We start from the raw sequence: 24,880 nt of genomic DNA on the forward strand, positions 1-24,880 counted from the left end.
ACTTTAATGTAGTCTCAGCAATGTATCACTTCCTCCTCTCCCCTATTCTAGATAAGAGCTTCAAACATATCCCAAGGTGATCTCCTTTAGGGACATCACACGTAACAAATTAATATTTAATTTCCCTACTTATCATTAAGGTCTGTCACTCGGTGCTGAGGAACAAGTCTCAGGCTATGCTGCTCTGTATTAGTGACAAGTATTATGAACCCAAATCTGTACTCGAAAGCTGTATATTAAATTCTTCTACCAAGCCAGTCACACACACAGAGAACCACTAGAACTTTCCACTTGCAGATTTACTAGTTATATTACTAAAGAAGACCCATAAACATAATAATCTTTTCTTCTCCCTGAAGAATCAAAGCTTGTTTCCCCATGTTACTGTTCAAAAACAGCTGTCCTCTAGTTCCCTTCAGCAAGGTGCTGCTCCTTCAAACCCTCAAAACCAGAGAACACTGCAAGCAACCTCAGAACATAAAAGACTCTAGTTTTGCAACATTCTCCCCTCCCTACCTCCCCCTGCAATACCATGTTATTTGATCCTTTCTACTCCCTCCCTGCTGTGCCACCCCCTGCACCATGATGCAATAACTATCAGATCAAGGCAAATTGGATTTAAAATACTATATAAAAAATAATTCGTTAAACACCTGAGGGTGAATAAATTTTTAACCGGTATCAGTTCTATAATCCAGTTCAGGTAATTCAGGTGCAAAAGCAGTTGCATCATCCTGGCTGCAAGAATGGTCTAGGAGTGGAAGTGAAGAGCTAGGAAGCTTGAGTTAAGGCATATTATACCTTGAGATTATCTCCTCCCGGTGAAATATTTATGAACAGGGGTAAAGTGCAATAAAAGCAAGACAATTCTGTTTTCAAATACTTTAAATCATAGGACAAAGCATAGGTTAAAACCATATTCCAAGTGCTTGGTATTTTCCAAGCAGACAAGTGCCAAAACAAAATTTGTGTCAACAAGAAAGTATTAGAAACAATATAGCCTTGGGTTATAAGAAATCTCTTTATGTAAATAAATAGCAGGCAGAAGAATACAGTACTTTTTTTTTACTAGATGTTCTTGATTTTTGCAACTTCTATTCTGATGTCTGAGTACCCAATCTGTACTGGATGGATGTATTCTGAAAAGAGAAAGTAAACCTGAGTGTAAGCTGTGTGTGATAACACAATGCATAATTTCAGCCATGGAAAAAGCATACTTTCAGACCACTTCAAGTTTTTTCCAACAGTGAAAACAAGCGTAGGAATTAAATCCAAACACACAGCAACTCTTCCACTAGTTTCAGAAAACACCTTAAATTGCGGAAAACATCAGGGATACTTTCTATAGAGTATACCCTTGCCAAATCTTAAAATACCACTGGTGTGCTGCCTTGCTCTCACTTTCTTACATGACTCCTCTACCATTCCCAGGGTAGCTGCATCTGTTCTGAGGCTGGAAGAAAGATTACTTTTTAAGAGATTCATCCAATCCCATAAACTGTCTCCTTAGCAAGCCTTTACACTTAAAAGATTTTCTGCCCTTTTAGCTTGCCAGTTTCCCTAACTTTTCAAAATCTTGGTTTGTCAAGGTACTCTTTCCTCATTAGTGAACCTGAACATTTTTATTGCAGTTTTATTCTGACCCTAAAGCAGATCTCAGGCTTAGTAACCTTATTATACAGACTAGTTTCTTTTCACAACTATTCACCAGACCACTCCAAATCCAGCTGGCTTTAAAAAAAAAAATCTAAGACAGTTGAAAATTTTAAGATTACCTCTGTAAAAACTGTATTTTTAAGAGGACAATTAAAATGCCATTATAAAACTAGGACTAAATCTTTTTTCCTGTATGCATTTCTATTGAAGCATGTAGGAGATATTGTGGAAGTCAAATGAAAGCACTATTTGTGTAACACTATACTAAAAGCAAAACCAAAACACAAGTGTACTCAAACATGTAGCCAGGGTAACCATCAACAAAATACAGAAACACAATGTTTGTCTATGCCTGTAGACCTAAAATTACAAGTCTATTGATATTTCATTCAGAATTTACAAACACTTGCTGTTAGATCTGTGGAGTTTCTCTGGATAAAGAAAAAAAAAATCTATAACCTGACAATAGCAGTTTGTAACTATGGCTAAATCAAGATGATGTAACTTGAAAAGAGAAAAAACACTCTCTCTGGTATTGTGTATGCAGTTGCCAGGTGACCATGAAGCGCAGAGCTCTCTGTTCGAAGGCTCAAAGGCAGGGAAGGCCATAAATCTGACATACGGGCTCTAACCACAGTTTGCACAGGATGACTTTCTGAGAACTCTTTGTTTATCCTCACTGTGAGGAGGGGTGTTTCTACTTAACATCCGTAGGATGGCACTACCAAAACCAGCAGCAGGTGTGTGACTGGTACCCCCTGCTCCCAACCCCTGGTAACGTGGTTAGCATAACTAACGCCATTTTATAAGGAAAGAAGCTGTTCTCTGTGACCGAGTGGGTCACAACATATTTGTTCCCTTTCCCTCATCATCAGGCCCTGAAGGTCCTGCAAACCAAGTAGACAAACCAAACAGATTTTTCTCCCCTCCCTCCCAGCCTCAAGGTTCCTGGGCGCCAGGCCGATTACTCCCTTTCTTGCCAGCCTTGAAGGTCCCAGGCACACGGCCAGCCAGGTGCTGTTGATGACCCTGAGGGAAGCATAACAGCACACAGAGCACTGTCTGTAACATCAAGCAGTTCCAAGTCCTAAGTGGGGCACTTGGACCCAAACTGCTGCTGGACAGTGAGACCGGGACAGCCCGGTGACCAGGAACACCTCCACTGTTGCCTGCTTCCTCCCAGGACTGAGGAAGTGACTTGCATTCTGTTATATGATTTTCAAGTCTAGATTATGACTATTACATTGATACAGCAAACCATCTATTAAGATTTGACCCGACCTGCAGAGGGTCCAGGTGATTAGAAATTGTTAAATTGTATCATAAATGCTGTATTACACTACTTAGAAACTGTACCACATTGATCCTGCTTGTAGAAATCCCGTGTCATTCTAATAGTAAATTCTGTGTTATACTAACCATAATATCCTGTTAAGAAAATAAAGTTTTGATTGTAACTATAGCTTAGTGCCATCATCATCCACCCAGGATCCCTAGAAGAACCTCTCTGTCCCCTTCGTGTCAGGTGACACAGGTGTGGATACATAAGGACTGAACACATGAATTCAGTTTGCATGTACACTGTATATATCTCTACTAAACAGTAGGGATGCCCAAGTCTTAACGGAGACTTTTCTGACTGGGCCAGCCACCTACTTTCAGGCTCAGGGGGGCTGCAGACCAGTCACCTGCTGTATCATGCATGTGCTGCAATTCCCCCAAATACCAGACTTACTCTTTCTGCATAGAGAGTGAAGAAAATGTTCACCATACAACCAGCCTGAGAAGTTCCTGTGAACACTGTTTCTACTATAAGACCACAGTCAGCTCAGTTCTCCTGGAAAATGTTTTCCCTGTCAGTGTAGAATAAAACAAAGGATTGAGGCACTTTCCTCTCTTCTCTGACAGATGCAGCAGCACTCCGGAAAGGCTGCTGTCACCTCAGTAATGTGCCAGTCCACATCCTGCCCCAAGCTGCCAAATCAGTTATGCTAACAGTTGAGCCTTCCAGATTTAGTGAGCGTTAGTTGTAGGACTCCAGCTTCTGACTCATCCTCACTGACAGGACAGCTGGAGAGGTTAAAGACATCTGACAAAGGCATTTTGAGTCACCCTACTACCTAAAGTGTAGGATCAGTGGGATTTTAATCAGAGCCCAACCCTTTAAATACCCATTTGAGATAACTCACATAAGCTGGACGCTGCTATACTTAGTCACCAGCACGAGGCTTTGAAGAAAAAGCTGCATCATAGAGGAAATTAATATAAAGGGGGTAGACAGACATGCTTTTACAAAAAAGTTCAGTTAACTCACCAGATTTTGGATACTGACATGCCAGAAGTAGCATGTTATGCACAGGTATTTAAGACTCACTTTCCCAAGCATTCTGCCAAAGAAGATCCAAACCTGGATGCAATGCTGATTTGAGTGTTGAAGGGCTTTGACTTAATACCTGCCTTGCTGATCCAGGTGAAGCAGCATCAATTCTGCCTATTTCTCCTTTCCTGATGTTATCTAGGTTTTCACCAGTGGTGGTTTCTGCTCATCCCTGAGCAGCTGTTAATGAGAACAATATGCCCATTTACGAGTACAAAGCTGTCTATACAGACTCAAACACAGCACGGAATTCTCACATTAAAACCTTTTCTACCCTGAGGAAAAGTGAACTGTATTAGAAAATGCTGATATTAAATACAAAAGTATAACTACATACAAGACTGTGGGTGTATGCTGCTCTACTTTTTAGATACTGATCTGGAACTGGCAAAGAATACAGAGATACTGCTATGAATCAACTGTTTACTCAGGATTTTTTTTTTGAAGTTGTACATAGGCGTTGACAGACAACACTAATTTAACTACAGTGTTACTGAATGAAGCATGCCATATACTGACAACAAAATATTTATTTTTTTTAAAAATAAAGAATAAAATTGTTTGTTGCTGCGTAAGCGAGTAAAGGACCAACTCTTAAACCCAAGGATTTGCAGATAGTAGGAGTCAGAGGCTGACAGGCTCTGTGTATGCTTGGCCAGTTATTATTTTATCTCTTTTCTAAAGAGAAAGCTTCCTAGGGAAAGCTGTCAGAGCACTGGTAAAAAGGGAAAGAACCACAGTATCTAGCCTTACCACCTGTTTTCCCTTTTTCCACTGTGGGATCACAAGATCTGTGAATCCTGCTTAACAGCAGTTCAACGCCAGTGTTGCTTCTAAAATGTGCTCAATAACCCTGAGGAGCCCACTGTGAAAAATGCAACTTGTGAACTACAGGCTACTAAGTTTGTTAGTATTTTTAGATCAATAACCACCAAGGTAAAGCAAGAAGAGGTAGCAACCTCTGCTGCTTTGCAAATATACAGTGTTTTGTATCACAACATCCCAATAGTTTTGTTTCGGATGAGGATTATCCAGTGAAAAATCACCTCTCAGACACAACTCAGCTAGCAAGTTGTATTTTTTAACAGGCATGCATCCTCTTTTAGGCTCCTTCATTTCACAGTGGCTTGGAAAAAACACTCAGATTCTCCCCAAGTCTGACAGACCTTGTTTTACACTGCCTGCACTAATCACAAGTAATCTAAGTAATCTTTCGATCCTTCCTCTCACAAAACGCTAGGCATCCTAGAGGAGAATATTTCAGATTTGCTCCCAAAGATGCTCTCAACAAATGTGACAAATGCTGATTTTAGATTAAAAGCCTCTAAATAAGATTTTAGTTAAAAAACAGAGGCTACTTGATTTTGGGGTGGTAGTGGAATGTGTTCAGACCAAAGGCACCACAAAATGTTGTGTTTGATTTTTAGTGTTAATGACTTAATAAATCAGTATCTTAGCATCATCATTCAGTGCACTCTAAAAACATTTATAGGCAGATGGACCGCAAGGAATGTGAACAAGGAAAGCCAGCTCATGCTGTAGGGAGGAACACATAGTTCTGGCATACTAAAAATAAAAAGAAAGCATTAAGACACCATATGCTGTGCAACAGCAAATAGAGTTATTTAGAAGTGTTCCAATAAAAGCTAACCATAGCAAAAGTTCAGACCTACTAAAAAAAACCAAAGGTGACTTAAAGTCAGCCACATGCTTAACTGCATAAAATAAACACAATTTAGTTTGTTTCATTTTACACAAATCTTTGGATAACATATACCCAGTTAAAGAGTTCTCCTTAAGTTACTAACCATGCCAGACAGGAGTTGAAATGCAAATGGTGAAGCAAATTTTGGTTTGTACGTGGCCCATGACTATATTTTCTTAACTGACTTGTCTTGCACCTCAGTTGTAGTATGTTTCTATGGAGTAAGTTCTGTTTTAACCTATTAGTACTACTGTGCAGATGCATATTCTCTCTCAAGCTGTATGAGCAAAGGGAGAAGGTCTGTACTAAGGCAAAGAATTTTCTTGTAAGCAAAATTATTTGTTATCACAAACCCACATAATTTCAACTCAAGTAATGTTCATTTGCAGCATTTCTGGAAGCTGCAGGCCACATGGGTGCAAGAATATGGGTGCCTCTGTGTGCATACATAGTGAATAGTCAGCTAACAAGCAATTTTTTTCATAACTTTAAACTGAAGACAGCAATCAGGACTGGATTATTTCTTAGAATGTGTCAGTTAATGATCCTGCAACTGAGGAGAAGCCTAAGGAGACTTATGAGAGGTAAATCTTTTAAGCAATAGAAACACTTCAAACTGACACACAACAGACAAGGTCTACTGACTATAGCATGGAATTGGGTGAAAAATGATTTAATGACACCACAGCCTTATGCAAATCTTAATCTAATTTTCACTTTGTTTACAAAATGGTGGTAGCTTCACATCCCCCGCAGCAGAGATGTGAAATCAGTTAGTTATGCTCTGAACTCTTCAAGACTGGCAGCAAGCTTCTCAATCTCAGCCTTGTTGAAGTGCTCACTCATACTTTTAGGGTAACCAGCTCCAATTACAGAAGTATACAGATGGCAATCACTATATTTTCTTAAGTTTTTGTTCTGTTCTCCTGGTGTCAAAACACAACAGAGGTCTTGCTATTGACTTACTTGATCTTTTGCTTTGTAGCAAAGTAGTTAAAGCATGGAATCAAAACAAGACATCTTTGCTCAACAGCTCTTTAATTCCAGTCCATCAGAAAAGATGGAGGGAAATACAATAGACTTAATCCATATTAAAAGGCTTCAGTAAATTACCATTCTGCAGTGGAGCCTGTGAGGTAACCCAACATCAGCAAAAAGGTATGTCAAGGATTAAAACACTGTTAAGCATATTCTAGAAAGGCACATTTAAACCAAAGGATGCACGGTTCAAGTTTGTTAGAGTTTACCTGACAGGTCACAAGTATTACTGAACTGTCTGAAAGAACTACAGTTGATTTAAAGCAGCAAACAATGATTTCACACGTCTTTTGTTTTGTTCCAGAAGATATATTTCATTAGCATCTCAGGTGGAAGTTTCAGAGTCCACAATGTATGTTAATTCTGGTATACCTGTATGCTGAATACTACTTAAATTCCCTTTTAAAAACATAACTAGGACATTTGTTCTTAATGCAACGGAGGAGTAGCACTAAGAATTGGCATTTGCACTCTCATCAGAAAGGGAGCTGAAACAAAAGCAACATTCCCACCTCATACCAACACTGAACTCAAGCTGCCATTCTGAAGCCTTTCTTTTGTACATGGCAGAACTCCATTCACATTCAACAGCACCTCATTGACTCATTTGGAGCAACTGTTGGACCACAATAGCTTACATTCACTGAACACTTTCCCCTTACCACTGCCTTTTCTGCTTTAACTCCATTTCCAAACACATAAAAAGCCCTAAGACTCACTTTTCAACTCATAACCTGACAAGTGAAAAGGAGTAATACCCTGAAAATCAGCAGGCCTGTAAGGAAGAGGTCTCCACAGAGACAGAAAAAGGGTCCCTTTTCTCACTCTTGTTCCTGTCAACATAAGGGACAGCTCCCAGCCTCCTAGTATCTGAAGGGAGTTTTTAGAAGCTCCATTTCTTTTTCTTAACTCCTGAGTAGAGCAGGCCAAGCAGGGATGGAGGGTGGCACACTTTTTCGAGCAATCTCATTCCTCTTTTCCTACATTCAAACATGGAATGCCTACTAACCCTTCCTACCATACACTCCTGCTCCATATAATACTCTCCTTTTCTCCTACTACTCTAACCATTTTTTAGTTCAAAACCAGCTAACACAAACCAGCTATGACCACAAGCTAGAACATGCTGAAAGAATTGCCATGAATCAGAACAACTTCAGACACAGCCGAAGGCGAACAGGAAACAAGGAGGAAGGATATTAGTTTGACTTGCTTACAGCAAAGTTGTCCCCTCATTGTTACACAGAGGCCAACAATGTTCAACTCCAAGATCATTTTCCTTGCTTACACAGATCTAAGAATTCTGGTATTGTTTTCCCTTTAAAATTAAGTTCAGTGCTCTTACTCTTCAGCCATCATTTTCTGTGTCTGAGATTTGTCTGCTCCAACTCTTCATTGACTGAGGCTGCCAACTCCAGCTTCAGCTTTGTTTCTACTTTCTGTCCCATCACACTGATTTTCCAGACTCTGAAAGAAAAAAAAAAAAAGACAACTCAGTGATTGCTTCTAGGCAAAACCCCCACAACTTTGCCCTATACCAAGCTGCCATTTTCTCTGAAATAATCAAATCTTTATTCAGTGTAAAACAAAATTAAAAAAAAAAGATTCAAAACTATATAGTCCTATTTATTACACAAGGAATTATCTGAGTTAAGTTCAGGTTATTCACAGAACGTGAGGAGAAGACTGGTATGGGCACAAACAGAGAAATGAGGATACCTAATGACAGTACTGAGTAACCTATAAGATGCCCTTGCTTCAGCATTGCTAAAGGGACAACAGAGTGGATGGATCTCCAGTAGTTTGCTTGCTCCAAGTGTAGATATTACATGGTACGTGAGGGCTTTGAACTTCAGTCACTGATAACATGGATTTGTCAATCAACATCAACAAGGATCAAATATAGGCTTCCTAACACTGTACGCTCAAATTCAGAAATTTGATACATTGAATTTATCAAAATTCCTTTTCAAGAGAACTAAATTTTCCATGACATTTTGATCATAATCACCACATTTAACTTAATAATTTTTGTCCTCTTAGTTGTTTAGTGTTTTTATGGGAACCTTTGTAGGCAAACTATCAACCTCATTATCTGAGCAGCTTGAGCAGCAACAGCATATTATCTGTCATAGAAAGGAATGTTGTTCTCTGATGACTAGAGCTGTGAAGCCACCAACTTATTTTTCTACTCTTTCAGCAAGGCACCCTATTTTTATACAGTCCTTCAAAACTCTCTCATCTCTGAAGGCTTCAAACTCCATTTCAGTCAATACTTTAATTGTACCATGACTTTTCAAACTAATCCAGAAAACAGATACAGCACTTTAAAATTCCATAGGGAACTGAATGATCCCAGGTAACAGTCCCAAGAATATAAGAAAATGTTTTCATTTAAGTAAATTCTATCCTTGCTTGCTGAATTACAGCCCCATACAACTAGTATGTAAAAGTTTAAACTCAAGTTACACAACATTCTTTCTCAACATTTCAGATAAAGCATTAAGTAGCATAGCAATAGTTAATGTAGCATATCTTTCAGGAAGTTAATATTTTCCAAATGGGTCTAATAAAAAAGCTAACTCCTCAATTTCCATGTATTCATATTACCAGGCTAACAGGAGAGTGTGACTACTAAAATATTTTTCCACACTTTGAGGTTCTTTGTCTCAAGACTGAACAAATGCCATTTCAATGCTGCATGATATTAACTTGAATGCTTAAAAATAAACATATTCTTAAGAACAGCAATTTAGAATGACCATATGTAGGTAGTAAGAATTACTGTCACATAAGGCATAATTTCAGAATGCCATGAAGAATATGCTTTATTCAATCAGATATTTGACCCTGAAAAATACACATCAGAACACACTAAAAACTCTATCATCTGCATCAGAGTTGTTTTAAGACCACAAAAACCTAAAGAACTAGCAAGAGTTAGAGCTCAGGGCAGTACTGACTCTATACTAATTAGCTACTATGGTCATTGTAATCAATCTATCCATAAGCTATGAATTCAAGTGTAGACTGAGTGTAGCTCCAGCCATGTCAGAGTAAGTATGTCCTGAACACCACCAGGTACTCTAGAGAAGAGCTGTAAGTTCTTAAGCTCTGTGGTAGAACAGTTACTGTCTAAGAACATAGGAAAAAAAAAAAAGAAACATGAGAAATTTTATGTGAGTTTGAGAACAGCTGTTTCCAACCAATGTCTCAAGTCTGTGGATCATGAATTACTTTTAAGGGACCTGCAAAACACAGCTGGTAAAAACAAACCTAAATAAGCTAATACTGTAAGTGCTGGATGTGTCTGTTCTTACCCATCACAAATTTTCCAGGAGTTCCATTCAGAAAGAGGCTTGAAACAGCTTTAGACATAGACTTCAAGTACTACAAAGTCTACCATGTTAAAAAAGAAGTTCTGAAAAAGGTTTTGCTCATTTACAATCACTCATATAGAAGTATAAAATTTAAATCACTCAAATAGCTATGGAGCACATCCATGATTTGTAATCAAATGATCTTTAAGTAATCACTTATCATCCTATGTGTGTATTTTGCAAAGGCAATAAAAAAAACACTACTCTCACATTTTGATGACTTCAGTATCAAGAGAGGAAGTGTTTCCTGGACTGGATCTGACAAAAAGAGACTACAATTCTAAGAGAAACTTACAGGAGATACCATTTTAATGACACAGATCCGTGCAGAAGAACACCTGGGTCAGTCATTTGCAGAAAGTTAAGTTTTATCATCTGTTTCACTTACTGCTTTTGTGACAGGCCTAGAGTTTGACTATAAAGCTGTAATGCAACATTCAGGGTGGAGGTGGGAACTGGAGAACAGACCACTTGCCACTCAATAGTTAATAAAAAATAATCTTTCCTACATCAGCCTAACTCTAGACGTTCATTCACAATCAAGACAAGCAACATGTCATAGTTATTGTTTGTAATCATAAGACAAAAAACTCAGAACCATGATATGGCATTAATTATATTAAATTCCTCTTTCCTAGGATTAAGGATGCTTCCAAAACAAAAGAATACCCTGAAGAGGTTGCAAAGTGAAGAGTCAGAGTACTGATACCCTGTGAAGGTAAGGATAATCTACTGGTAACTGACTAAAATTAATGTGTCATCTTCAAGAGTCATAATAAAAACCTATAGTATTTGGAGAAAGCTACAGCTGGAGGGATATCAAATACTTCCCCATTCTCCTATTAGTTAGTGAAGTATTGTAATTTCAATAACATTGAAAGCACACTGAAATTTGGCTTCTTCAGATAATCATTAGAAGACCTGTGGAGCATTTGTACATTTTACTAGAAAAGTAAATGCACACAGTTTATGAAAATTTATACATGGTGGGACACTATGGCTATGTTTTCAGCTCTTAAAAAAAGAAGCAGTTTTCTCAGTAACTAATTGGATCACAGTAAAAAAAGCCCACGAACTTACATACTGGTAAGCCATTAGACGTTGCCAACACAAGGCTTTTTATTGCTAATGGAACAGATGTACTACAGGGATTGTTAACAGTATGAAAACCATCACGTCAAACACCCATTGGAAAGGAGCCTTGCTGGCTCCATCTTGATCATTGTAGCTGCCTAGACAGATATGTCATATTGATATTATTTATATACACCCACACACATACACACACACTCATTTATGAGAAGAGGAAAGACATTAAATATTCCATCTGAAATACCTCAGAGTAACCAGGTATAAGTAAGGAATTCTGAAGAGTAGTAATGTAAACCACCACTAGATATTCTTATTTAAAATAGGTCTTAGAAGTCCACACAGCTGGCAATTACAGGTGGACACTAGTATATTCCTCAGTGTCAGAGATACATAAGCAAGCTGGACATAATCACACAATTTTAAACTATCTAAAGTTTTTTATTTTAGCATCACTTAGTAGCTATGGTTACTCATTGCCTCAGAGCTGTTGATGCCTCATTTGCTTCTGCTTAAGATCAATAACTTCCTTCCAAAGAGTTTTTTTCCCCCTAAAAATTCAAGGGAAATATTTCTGTAGATCTTAAAAAGCCCAACGCTGATAGAAAAAAGGTGATAGGAAACTGGGATTTTGTAAGTAACACTAAACTCCTCAAAACAATCACCAAATGCTTCCTTCATCATGAAGTAAAGCCTATTTACATGTAAACAGAGGAGATTTATGGAAATAAAACAGGGCAAGTGAATAGATCATTAGTGACATATCCTAACACCTTATTAAACTGCTTTTGAATTTAGTTATCTCAAGCAGGAAATACATCCTGCATAAAGCAGGCATCAAAACCAAGTTTCTAGTATCCTTCACTGAAAGGCAACAATAACTGTCATCCCATAAAGCACTGTGTAGCTCATGAACACAAATAAGTTTTAAAGCAAACAAACATGACATGGTGATAAATCACACATGCTTATACCTGAAGCATGGATGACCTTTAGGTTCCCAGAGTTATTCACCTGGGTCTCATTTATTAAAAACAAGCTCTAAAGTGATGTTGAAAGATGCCAGAGGCCCTGCGAAGTAAAATTTTCCATTTCAATTTAGACAAATTCTGTGTCATAATTTACTTAAAGACAAGATGACATTGATTAAAAGAGGACTTCATCACATCTTGAATATAAAAACCCTAGACCTGAAAAGTGCATATGGCAAACGAGAGAGGGGGGAACTGGAAACAGTACACAGAAGAGCATCTTGGTCAGCCTCGGTAATGGTTGACGTGTCGTTGCATCCTTAGATCACGAAGGCTGCAAGTCAGGCAATGTTTCAATGGAGAGGTAATACCTTTTATTAGACTAACTAATATAGCTGGAAAAAAGACCTGATGTGCATCTGGGCACATAAATCCTCTGAGGTCACTGTGTGACCACAAGCTTGCATGATGCCCTGTCCTGTAATAAGCCAGTCTAATAAAAGATAATTACCTCCCTCCACAAGCCTCATCTGATATATATTATTATACCACATGCAGTCTCTGCAAAGAGGTGATAGTAAAAAAATCAGGATACTGGTTTAGCAAGAGTCATGTACCATCGTAATACATAATCTCTCAAGACTGTTACAGCACTTCATCAAAATGTCATGAGCAGCAAAAAAGCAGTGTCAAACAAGAAAAAGCTCATATGCAGGAAGATAGTATATTCAGGGAACTCCCCAGATTGAGGGGACAGCACCCTACTTGCTTATTTTCTGTCTGTAATGCAATGCTATGGAAAAAGGCAGCAGGAGGAAATTCAATCCCTGGGAGCTGGGAATAACTTAATTATCACAGTGGTATTTATTAAAAGGAGTTCCTGTATTACAGGAGCTGTTTCTCTTAGAAAAAAGAAGCAACATGGGAAAGAAAGTTAGCCAACAATCCATCCTGAACAGATGAAAAGAGACTGTAGCTCACCTGGAGAGCAGAGATTATGTATGTCCAAGCTACTCACACTGACAGCCTCCTGAATTAGCTTTAAATCTTCAAGAAAGTACTCACAAGCCCTGAAAAGGTCTCAGTGAGGTACCATTCTTCAGCTGGCTCCTTGGCTTTCACCACCAGGAGTTCTCTCAGAAAAGCCTCAAGTTGCACAAGAACATGGTAGGCAATTTAAGTTTCCCAACTTTCTTTTACAATACAGGATTTAAACCTCTGCTTAAGCAATGCGTTCTCATAATTCAACTGCACATCAGATATAACTGAGTAACTCTGCAACAAGTAATAAGACACTCCAGGCATACTACATTTCAGCCATCTTCAGGCATCTAAAAAGATGATGTCTAAGCTAGCGACTCCAGATTCAGGAAACCTCACACATCCAAAATGTAATTTATCTCATTCTAGAAGAAGGTGAATTAAGAAGTCTAATTTTCAAACTAGAGTTCCTCAGTTTAGCTGATAGCTTATTTCTTCAATTGTCTGCCCTGCTAGATACATGAACACAAAGAAAATTATTACTAATTTGGCAAGTACTGAGATGCTAAAGACATTATTTAAGAATGTGGTTCAACATTGTTAAGAAATGACAGTGCTTTACATAATGCAGTGGCCCAGCCTATGGACTGTAGTACACAGCAGGCTGTTGAGTACAGCGTTTCATTATCAGATCAGTCCAATCCCATTAAGCAGGCCCCTGTAGCAACTGACAGATGTACAATTTCATCATGGACTAGTTTTCCACAATTAAGACAAAACAGGAATGACTGTTTCCCAATAGTACCCAAACAAAGAAGGATTTTGACTACTGAGGATGGTGATACAGAAAAGAAAAAAACAAACCTCCCATCCATAAACCAAGAAAGAACCCACATACTCAGAGTCTCGATACATACCAGCTTTAGAAGGATTCAACATACTGTTTTAATGATTAAGGTGTGGAATCCATTACATCCTGTTTTCTTTGAACCTGATGAACAACTGCTAACACCTTGTCAATCTCCTCTGGATCATGCTTACCAATTTCTATACAAGGTAGAGGTCCCTAAAACAACCGAAATCGAATGCTGAATAAAAGCAGTAAGAAAGAGACAAAATGACTGCTTAAGAAGTTCTTTTATTTAGTGTCTCCCTCACATTCTCACAAGGTTCATGAAAAGGAAAGAAGCATGTATACATGACTGGTACTCTCTGCTCCCAACCCCTGGTAACGTGGTTAGCATAGCTAACGCCATTTTATAAGGAAAGAAGCTGTTCTCTGCTTTCCCTTTCCCTCATTATCAGGCCCTGAAGGTCCTGCAAACCAAGCAGACAAACCAAACAGATTTTTCTCCCCTCCCTCCCAGCCTCAAGGTTCCTGGGCGCCAGGCCGATTACTCCCTTTCTTGCCAGCCTTGAAGGTCCCAGGCACACGGCCAGCCAGGTGCTGTTGATGACCCTGAGGGAAGCATAACAGCACACAGAGCACTGTCTGTAACATCAAGCAGTTCCAAGTCCTAAGTGGGGCACTTGGACCCAAACTGCTGCTGGACAGTGAGACCGGGACAGCCCGGTGACCAGGAACACCTCCACTGTTGCCTGCTTCCTCCCAGGACTGAGGAAGTGACTTGCATTCTGTTATATGATTTTCAAGTCTAGATTATGACTATTACATTGATACAGCAAACCATCTATTAAGATTTGACCCGACCTGCAGAGGGTCCAGGTGATTAGAAATTGTTAACTTGTATCATAAATGCTGTATTACACTACTTAGAAACTGTACCACATTGATCCTGCTTGTAGAAATCCCGTGTCATTCTAATAGTAAGTTCTGTGTTATACTAACCATAATATCCTGTTAAGAAAACAAAGTTTTAATTGTAACTATAGCTTAGTGCCATCATCATCCACCCAGGATCCTTAGAAGAACCTCTGTCCCCTTAGTGTCAGGTGACAGAAGAAGGAAAATGAGGTTGAAAAACCAGAACAAGCAAGCCTGCATGCTTCTGACATTCACATTAATTGAAATGGGATATCTAAATTCCAAAATTAGTGCTGTTTATACAGCTCTTTAGACACAGATGTTAGATTTACAAGAATTTCCAGCATTTCAGGATCATACAGAATTGTGCCTTCTGAGACAGTACAGTTTCTGCCTTTGAGTCTTTTGACATTTTTAACTGAAGATAATGTATTAGGTTTCTCACCGTGAAAAGTTTTCTCCTAGTGCAAATACTGATGCCTACAAGAGCTGTAGTCTGTCTGCAACCAGAATAACTTAATAGTAGCAATAGTAACCAACACTCTCCAACAGCATTTGATAAAAGCCTCTCATACCTTACAAGGTGAATATGACTAATCAAGAGTCCAAGACTAGAACTCATCTCTATCTGCAAGATATCCTACGACTAAGTAGAATTATAATATTTAAAACCTATGAACAAACTCAGGATATTATTACCTAGAAACATAAATTGAAGTTAGTTACTTTCCTTTTTATCTTTCACAGCAACTTTTCCTGTCCTTTTTTGAAAAAGGGATGTTGGTGCTTGCCAGGACCATATTGTTCTTGCTTAGCAAAGCCCAACTCATATGGCATAACTTTATGAAAGTAATTTAAAATTAAAAACAAACACAAAGTTTGAGTTAAGTGGCATCCCTTTGGGTCCAGATGAAAAGTCAAAATAAAACAGTTAATACTTGCCTTAGCAAGGACAACAGTATGTTCAGCTGCCAAAACTAGACATGGATGTAGCCAAAGTTCTTACAACCTTATGTGAAAAAAACAGACTGAAGGTTTTTCCCCAAAATGGGACTGGAAGGTGGGGAGACAGAGGCAGGAATTTGATGGTCCTCTTAAGTACTCTTTAAAGTTTAAATGATAATTGAAGTTTCCAAGTTTGGACAAAGCTCCAGAGTAAAAAAAACCCAAACACCTCCTACCTACCCCCGACCCACAAAACCATGCCCCAAAATACTTTTGGGCTATATTCTCAGCTTCCGTAAGTAGATAATGCCCAGATGCTTGGTTCAAGTAAACTATACTATGCTTCTTGATACCCACTGAGCAACTACTATAAACAAAAAGTCTCTAATACATCAGAGTTCTTCAGCATAAGATTAACCAACTCAATTATTATAAGAGAGCAACTCCCCTACACACCCTTCCCTGAGCCAAAAACCCCAAACTTACAACTGGAACTGAAAAGGACAGCAGTTCAAGCTAAGAAAACTTACAGAATATTATTTGGGGGCCGAAAACATTAAGAGGAGAAAGTTAACAAAGGAATTGAAAGAGGAATATATGACAATTGTACTCTGCCAAAATCAGAAGAGCTTGTATTAGGTAAACATACACACACATTCTTTTTCTGCCTCCAAAATCTTATTTTTCAGCAAGTACAAAACTTTTTTCACTTTATCTTCAACTTTTTATAGCTGTTTCTGATGGCTGCCACTGAATTACCACGCCTAACAGATAAAACATTTTTTCCTGTTAAGCTAGGATGAATGTAAAAACTAAGGACAGAAGTAGCTGAGTGAAAAAAAACACATCCAAAGACTAAAACTTGGTTGCTGTCTTGGGATAACTAAAAATATTTATGAAACTTGTCACAATATTTGGAACAGATTTTTTTCACTAGGATATGACAGACTGATTACTCAGACAATTTGTGCAAAAATAAAGTAGGAAGAATGACAGCAGGTTGTTGGAATGTATCTATAAAAAAAGCTAGTAAAACAGTTTTGCTGGGTTGACTTGCTGCTTACATATTTATGAGATGCTTCTAAATTTCACTTGAACCAACAAAGAGAAATGAGCTAAGAAAACTAAAGTGGAAGGAAACTGATGAATGATCGTAAAATGATGAAGTTACAATCTTTTAAAAGGGGAAGATCAGGATAAAAACCAAGATAAAAATAAACTCAGAGAATTGATAAAACAGATCTCATCAGATGCAAAGTGACCTATAATGCATTAATAAATTAGACAGTAGACATGGTGTACTGTAAGTTAGGAAACACTACATTTTTCTGCAGAAAAATGAGAGGAACAATCATCTGACAGGTTCACAACTCAAGCCTTAAGACCAAAGCAAGTACTTTTTAAACCAAGGGTATGTATGCTTTAAGAACTGGGCTTTGAAGCTAAAAAGATTAATCCTGCCTTTGCTTCTGATCATCCTCTGTGACTGTGCTCTAGATGCTACATTGGCCAAGACAATCAAGCAGATATAATACAACTACAGCAAGTCTGATAGAAACACAACTAAAACAACCCAATGTATTTTTAGGGCTATAGGCACAGACTCACAATTCCAGAATCCCAGATTTCAGCATGCACGAGCTTAATCTTCAGACAGGAAAAAAACCCAAACAACCAACTCAGAGGAACAGAGAGAAGCTGAAGAAGTAAGCAGGTGAAGGCTAACATATATGGAAAAAAGGGTAGAGAGAACAGATTTTTAGTAACTCTTCATAAAGAAATTATGTGAAATACCAAAGCAATATAAAATTTTAAATAATGCTAAGCAATTTACAAAATTGAGATAATTAGGTATTTTCATTCTTAATCTGCACTTGTCAGAAAGCTTAGCACAGCTTTCCAAATAACATGTTGCTCTTCCTGCCAGTGGAATTGCTAAGATAGTACTACAAATGCCCAGAATGGCACACCGCTAATCCAACAACTTGGGCCTTTATCTGAGATCTGTTTTTAGTAAACAGACTATGTTTTCAGCCTCCTGGCTCATAAGAACAGGTTTAGGCTTGTACATTTTACTTTCTTAAAAAAAAAAAGTATCAATCACCATTCAATCCAACAGTCTTTCCATGCAATTGCATTCAATTTTTCATTCCTATGCCTTGGCTTACAGCTACATAGCTATTACAGGCATCCCTTTCCCACGAAAAATTTCTCTTGGGGCAGGTCATCATTTCACAAAAGACAAGAGAAAACTAATTCTTGCCTTTTCAATGTGAAGGTTAAATTACTAGGCTGTGCTTTCAGTCTTCCTGACATCACGCTCCAATTCTAGATGATTACTTCGACTTTGATTTAGCACTCCAATTGAGAACGGTGGTGTAGAAAGAAGCAGCAAGTGCTTTGGCTATGATCCTTCCCATGCAAGGGAGTTGGGCAATAAGTACTACAGCATCCTATGAGTCTTAGGCTGTTCTAGGAACTATTATGTACAGAAAGTGGAGGGAGTTCATAAAACTGAAGATCTGTTTTTTAAACTTAATCAGTAACATAACCAAGAGTCATGATGAATGTACTTCAAGAACAAACCAAGTCAGTAAACATATCAGTTAAGGCTTTTGTAGGAACTTCAGTACAAATAACCTTGATTTTGTAATCCAGTTTGATCATTTTAAACCTTCACAGAAATACTTACTACCACCACTACCTTTTTTAATTGTTTTCTCTTTTTAAGCATATGCTCACAGCAGAATATTTAACTCAAAAAAGATATCCCAACCAAAGAGTGATAACTGACCCGGCTCAGCTCCCTGACCCACTTGCCTGCTGGCAGACCCCTGAAGGCAGTGCGGGGTCAAGAAATAATACATCAAGTCACTTCACTTGCAACTCACCTGCCTGCTTCTCAGCTCACCGACAGCAACTGGCTGCAGATCAGAGTGCTCTCAAGGGCCGGTTCTGTCACTAAGAGGAGCCAAGCAGGTTCTTCAGAGGCTAAGAGATGAAGTGTTAACTGATCCTGTCATCACAAACAGGGAAATAATAGAAAAGTTCCCTCTGGTCCCTGAAGCCCATTTGGGAGACACCGTTCTAAAAAAAACCCAAAACACCACATACCACAACCCCAAAACTACAAATAAAGAAAAAAATACACACATGAAAGAGAAAGGAGTGATGGAATGAAGATTCAGAGAGATGTCAATACAAAAAGGACATTCTAGGCAATTTCTCCATCTCTTTTTAAAGAGAAGATTCACATTTATCCAGTGGATCTGTTATGGATCATAATGTTCTATACTTGTCGAATTAGTTGCATATTTACATGCTGCACTGAAACTACCACAACATCACACCACTAACTTGTAACAGACATCTTATTTAAAAGATGCACTGAGGGGCCCAAATACATTTCATTTACAGAATAAGCTACAAAATGAACATTTTAAAAGTTGAAAAGCTTTTACTGACTCAGGATTTCAAAACTCTAGCATTTTAGTAATGAATGACAAATTATTTTGCACAAATCTTTTAGAATTGAAATTCCTTATTTCACTTATTTTAATGGAAAACTGTTGATATTATTTAAACCTACACAATACTTCTGCCATCACATGGTGTGGTTTCTCAATGGCAGCATTCCATGAAATACCTGTTGGTCAGAGAAACCTTCATTGGCAGTTCACAACTAACTAGCCTCTTCAAAAAAAAAAAAAGTCTAAATACTTTTGACTCTTCCCCTCCAACACACAAGTCTGTAAAGACAAAGAAGATCGGCCCTTGTTTTTTAACTATCATCCTAACAGAAACAGCCAGTCTGACTTTTGAGTTCAGTGACAATTCTGAAAGTTACCGAATCAAATAAATCCCACACAATCTAGCCATGTATATAGATACACTCCTCACTCTGTCTCAAAAGACATCCAAACAGAAATCTCTCACACTTGACAGGTATCTTTTTTTTAATATACAGAGAACAATGAAAAGTCTCAAACCCTGACATCTAAAGCACCATAAAAAACTCATGAGCAGTTATGAAGTTTCTTGGCGCGTGAGCAGTTAAGTCCTCTGTGTGAAGTCTTGCCCAGTGAGCCATAGATTCAATACTATTCTAAAATAATAAATGCACAAGCCCAATGCAATGCATTCAATTAACAAAACAGTGATAAATCACAGTGAGATTATTTAATGAAACAGTTGTCAAATTCCAGTCAAGCATGGATTAAAAAGTGGTTTTCAGCCATGACTGTCAGTTTATCACTCAACAACCTAAACATAATGCAAACCTGTAAGTCACAAACTTCATGTAAGTAAAAACTCCCACATCTTCTCCTGACAGCTACAGTCCTTCCCAAGAGGGCACTCAGCTGGGGCTCTCCATTCTGTCACACCTTTCAAGTCACACATGCTGCAAAACCAACTGAGCCTCATCCGCATATGAAGCCTCTTCATTGTATCTCAAGTGAGACAACCCACACATGTAACAGCTCAAACAGTACCCATAGCTTTTCTTGATGAGGCTTCTTACAAGGAGCTCCTCTGCATGTTCCTACTCTTCCTCTGTCCCCTTTACATTGCCACAATTACTCCCCAAGCCCCTACTTTCCCTTATCTATCCACCTGGGTTACAGGCAAGATGGGCTGCACCTGACTTGAAGGTCTGACCAGCATGCTCCAGATGACCACCCTGTGGCAGCGTGCCCCCCTGACCCCACTGAAGCCATAACCACCAGCGGAGGTTGGATGGCTCCATCCAGCCTACTCTGGACTTTGGGGGACAGATGGCAACACGGTAGCCAACGGCTGTCTGGAACAGTGAGACAGACATCTTACTGGTATGCAAGTAGTGACTAGAAATTAATCCTCTTACTTTATAAATAGCAGACAGCCCAAGGCCTGTGGAGCAATCCTGCAGGGCAGCAGGCTGCATGCCAGGATCTCCCCTTGTGTAGGGACACCTCTCAAGGTTACTCCTTGAGGCCAAGAGAGTCCTTATCATGTCAGATACTCAGTCAGTGATGAAGAGCATGCTGAACTTTGAAATCTTAGCTAAGCGATATAGAATGATTTCTGCATATATAATCCTTTAGACATAAACCGCTGACCAAAACAGGGACTAGGATTGGATCCAGCCTCACCTAGACTCCTCTCTGAGAAGGATTTTAGAAAGTAAGGGGGTCCTTTCTGAACCCCATGACTCAACAGGAGGGTGTCCCTGAGAGGTTTGGCTGACCCTGTATACTGTGGAGTAACTAATCAAGTGTACCTTGCCATCGAATCTTGCTAAACCGCTGTCGCATTTACCATTGTGCTTTGTTAACTCACTGTTTAATATCAATAAAGTATATTGTTGCTTCTCTTTTGCGAGTGAAGTGTGTCACTATCTGCAACACACCCAACTGACTACTGCCTCTTGCAACAGTTGAGCTGCTGAGTTCCTTCCTTAGGTGGTACAAGTAACCTGTGACTTTCTTTTCCATGAGGGCACTAAATTTTATAAGATTTGGAGGACCCTATCCTTTTCCAGGTGTCACAGGAGTGAATACAAACACACACCTCGCACAGACTTCATAAAGGCGTTGACCTTTACAGATCAGCTGTTGGCCATGACTGCCAGCAGAACTGATCAGACACAGAAACCTTTAATACTACTGACCCTAAGGAAGGCCTGAAAAAAAAAATAACAGATTGAGAAGGACACAAAGATCTATATTAAAAAAAGAGTCCAATTCCTGCATTTCATCCCTAGTACTTCAACCCGGATGTCTGGATTATAGTTGATTTGTCAAGACACAGCTGAACCAATCAATTCCCCCCCCCCACCGCCTCACTTCCATCTTTTCATATAAAAAAAATTAAAAAAAAATCACACAGAGAGCCCTTTGCTATTTAAGGCATTAGAAAACCAATATTTTATTTTTTAAAAAAAGAATCATCGATGTGGCATTATTACTTAAACTGACATTTCACCTAAAGGTAAGCAGCAGCCTCAAAAAGACTGTCTTGTTTCCATATTAAGTAGTTTCTTTTTTTTAATGCTTTTTCAAGAACCGAATAAAATCGACAAGAAAAGACAGCATACATCTTTCCCAAGCTGTTTTTGTGAGCCTCAGTCTGAATCACTAGGCCATTGCTAGGGACACTTTTAACTACTGTGACGCCTTAAAAGTGTTAATTTATTCTGAGAAACAGGGACATACAGAATCCATAACATTACCTGAAGACAGGTATTATTAAATACTGTAGTATCCCTGCATGGCCTTCCTTTCAAAAGGGGCTCTTTCTTCATTTAGGAAGATACATCCTAGTTTTAAACTACAGCCCATGCTCACAGCAGGCTGGCAAGGATTAACACCAGACCCACCTACATACATACCCAAACCACATGAAATTCCGCCAACTGTACCAACTCAGCCAGGCGTTGCCTGGGACCACTCTCGTGGCAGCCAAAGCCACCTAGACACAAGGCAGAGGAAGAGTTTGTTACCGACACCAAGGTACTGGAGAACCAGCTTCGAGGCCCCAGCACGCTGCCCCACAGCCCAGCCGAGCACAGCCGCTACGTGACAGCGCCTCAAGCTCTCACCTGGCTGAGAGCCTCCCGCACCGCTAAGAGTTATTAAACCCCCACAAGTTGGCAGAAACAGCAGCTTAACTTGGGGCAGGGCAGAGAGGCCGAAGCCCCGGCTCTCCCTCACCCAGGAAGCAGCAGGGGAGGCACAGCCGGGCCGGCCGCCTCGGCCGAGCCCCCCTCGCCTCACGGGGGTGGGGGGAAGAGGTGCACCCCGGGCCGAGCCCAGCCACCCCGCACGCCCCGCCGCGGCACTCCCTGCGCCCCAGGCGCTGAACCCGCTGCCGTGCGGATCCCCCAGCAGCGCCCACAGCCCGCTGAGGAGCCGGGGCCCGGCCACCCCGCCACCACAGCCCGCTCCGATGCCGCGGCCGCCCCGCCGCCCCGCGACCTGGCGGCCTCCCGCGCCGCCGACGCCGGGCAGAGCAGAGGGCCGACAGCTCCCTCCTTCCCGCCCCACACAAAGGAGGGAAGCGGCAGCCAGCGGACATCTTGGTCTAGGGCGGAAGTCCCGTGACACCGGCTCCTTGCTCATGCCCGGGAGAGGGAAGGCATCGCCCTGAACCGAGGTGACTGAAAACCACTCCTGGGTGGCGGGAGCACCTCCCTCGTTGCTCTGGGCCGGGACGGGCGTTTCCCCATCGCTGCCTGCTTGCAGGTGCATGGAGTTGCTGAGATTTCCTTAGTTTCCCATTTAAAGAAGCCCTTACTGTTCCCCCTGTCAGCTGGCAGTTTATTTGTTACTGTCAGCTCCCCGTGGCAGGTGGCTTCCAGCACGGCTGTTAGTCTACCCCTTTTCTGCCTGCCCGTGTGTGTGGCTTGGGTGGCTAGTGCCACCTCAGTGCCTGGCTGTAAGTGATCGCTTGGTGGTAAAAAAATAACAGAGGACAATCCCAGAGGATGACTGGCACAACGTTTCCCTCTTTGGTTGCTGCTTGCGAGAGGCTGCCGGCCAAGCCCTGCTTGGGGGGGGGCACATGGCCGCAGGGCGGCCTGAGGCCCATGATGAAGAGGTTAGAAGGAGCCCTTGGCCGGGCCTGCCTGCCATGAGGCCTCCAGCCTTCACCCCTGCGGCTGAGCCCCCAATGGAGGGGGAGCGAGCCGCTCTGGTGTAGGACAGTTTGGTGGCCGGGGGAAGCACCTGGTCTTTCAGCTGGTATTGCACTAAGCAGTGGACAGACAGACCCCGTGGTGTCACCCATCAGTGTCCTGCCGTGTAGCGGAGCAAACACTCACTTGTCTAAGCTGTGTTAAAAATGAAACATTTGTGAATGACAGTGTCACAGCCTCCGTCCTAAGAAAAGAGATGCACAGTCCAGCCAGCAGCAAAACTGTCCATGACACCATTTTCCTGAATTTGAACACCTTCATATGTCAGAAAGTGGCACCTGTATATAACAACTAGGAGTTTCAGCTCTTACGCTTTATCTGGAAACGAGGATGCACCTTGTTTTGTTTTTGCAGAGCGCAGCTGGTGGATGTGTCTGTGGTGATGGTGAAGCCAGGAGGGTGACTGGACTGGATTACCTCCATGCTTCTATGAATTAATTTTTCAGGATCAAGAATCCTGCTATCACATTCACATCTTTATTTAAATAAAGTATGTATTTCCTGAGGCCTGGAAGAAATATTTAACTATCTAATGTGTGTTTTTCTGCTTAAGTCAGTTCACGAAAATGCTAACACATGAAGGCTAGGAGAGACAGAGGCTCCTGAGTACCTGTCCTATGTGACTCTGTGAAGCATTCAAGTGTTAAAAAGGGCACATGGTACGCTCAAACTGCTTGCATCTATTAGAAAGAGTAAGGTAGAAAGGAGAAAGAAAATTACACTGATAGCAGTCAGATGATACATGTAATGAAACAATTTATATGTAATGCAATGTTGGGATGTTGGATGAGATGTGAAAAAAACCCAAACTGATGTATTTTCATACTAATGCAAAGGACTGTAAATAGTCACAGTGAAATAGCAATAGTGAAATTTTAAATCATGATCCACAAAAATATTTTGCTGTTCAAGAAAGAAAGAAACAAAGACTGCATAATGGTGAGATATGGTATACTGAAGTGGTGGCAGACATGAAGAGAAGAAGGACAGGGTAGGCTCAAATTCTTCCTGTAGAAAAAGTTAAAAGAGGCTCTATCTTGTTGGGTAACTGCTAAAAGCTTTGTCTCTCATTTGGTTAGGGGTGTATTGAATACCTAATATTATTATATAAATTCAATGAAGTGGTTAGTCATGATGGCTGGATTTCATTTCACAGTATAGGTTGGAGAGCAAAGTTATATTAATAACAGGGGGACACAGTTGTTCCTAGTGAAAGTTAACAGACTTCTTCATCAAAGAGTCTCTGATCTGAGAAAAAATAGTATATTTTACTAAATAAGCTTTTAAAAAGCAGTTAG

At 40.1% G+C, this 24,880-nt stretch overlaps 1 long non-coding RNA gene across 1 annotated transcript; it reads right to left on the bottom strand.

Moving 5' to 3' along the window:
- Positions 1 to 1,004: 1,004 nt before the first annotated feature.
- Positions 1,005 to 22,968, bottom strand: LOC141921812 (uncharacterized). The gene is made up of 4 exons (XR_012622785.1): positions 22,864 to 22,968; positions 22,278 to 22,357; positions 8,122 to 8,243; positions 1,005 to 1,139 (listed from the first exon to the last, which is right to left on the bottom strand). It is a non-coding gene; the product is annotated as an uncharacterized LOC141921812 (long non-coding RNA).
- Positions 22,969 to 24,880: the final 1,912 nt, after the last annotated feature.

Source organism: Strix aluco, chromosome 3, assembly GCF_031877795.1.
Source record: "Strix aluco isolate bStrAlu1 chromosome 3, bStrAlu1.hap1, whole genome shotgun sequence".
In the NCBI taxonomy this organism is placed as follows: domain Eukaryota; kingdom Metazoa; phylum Chordata; class Aves; order Strigiformes; family Strigidae; genus Strix; species Strix aluco.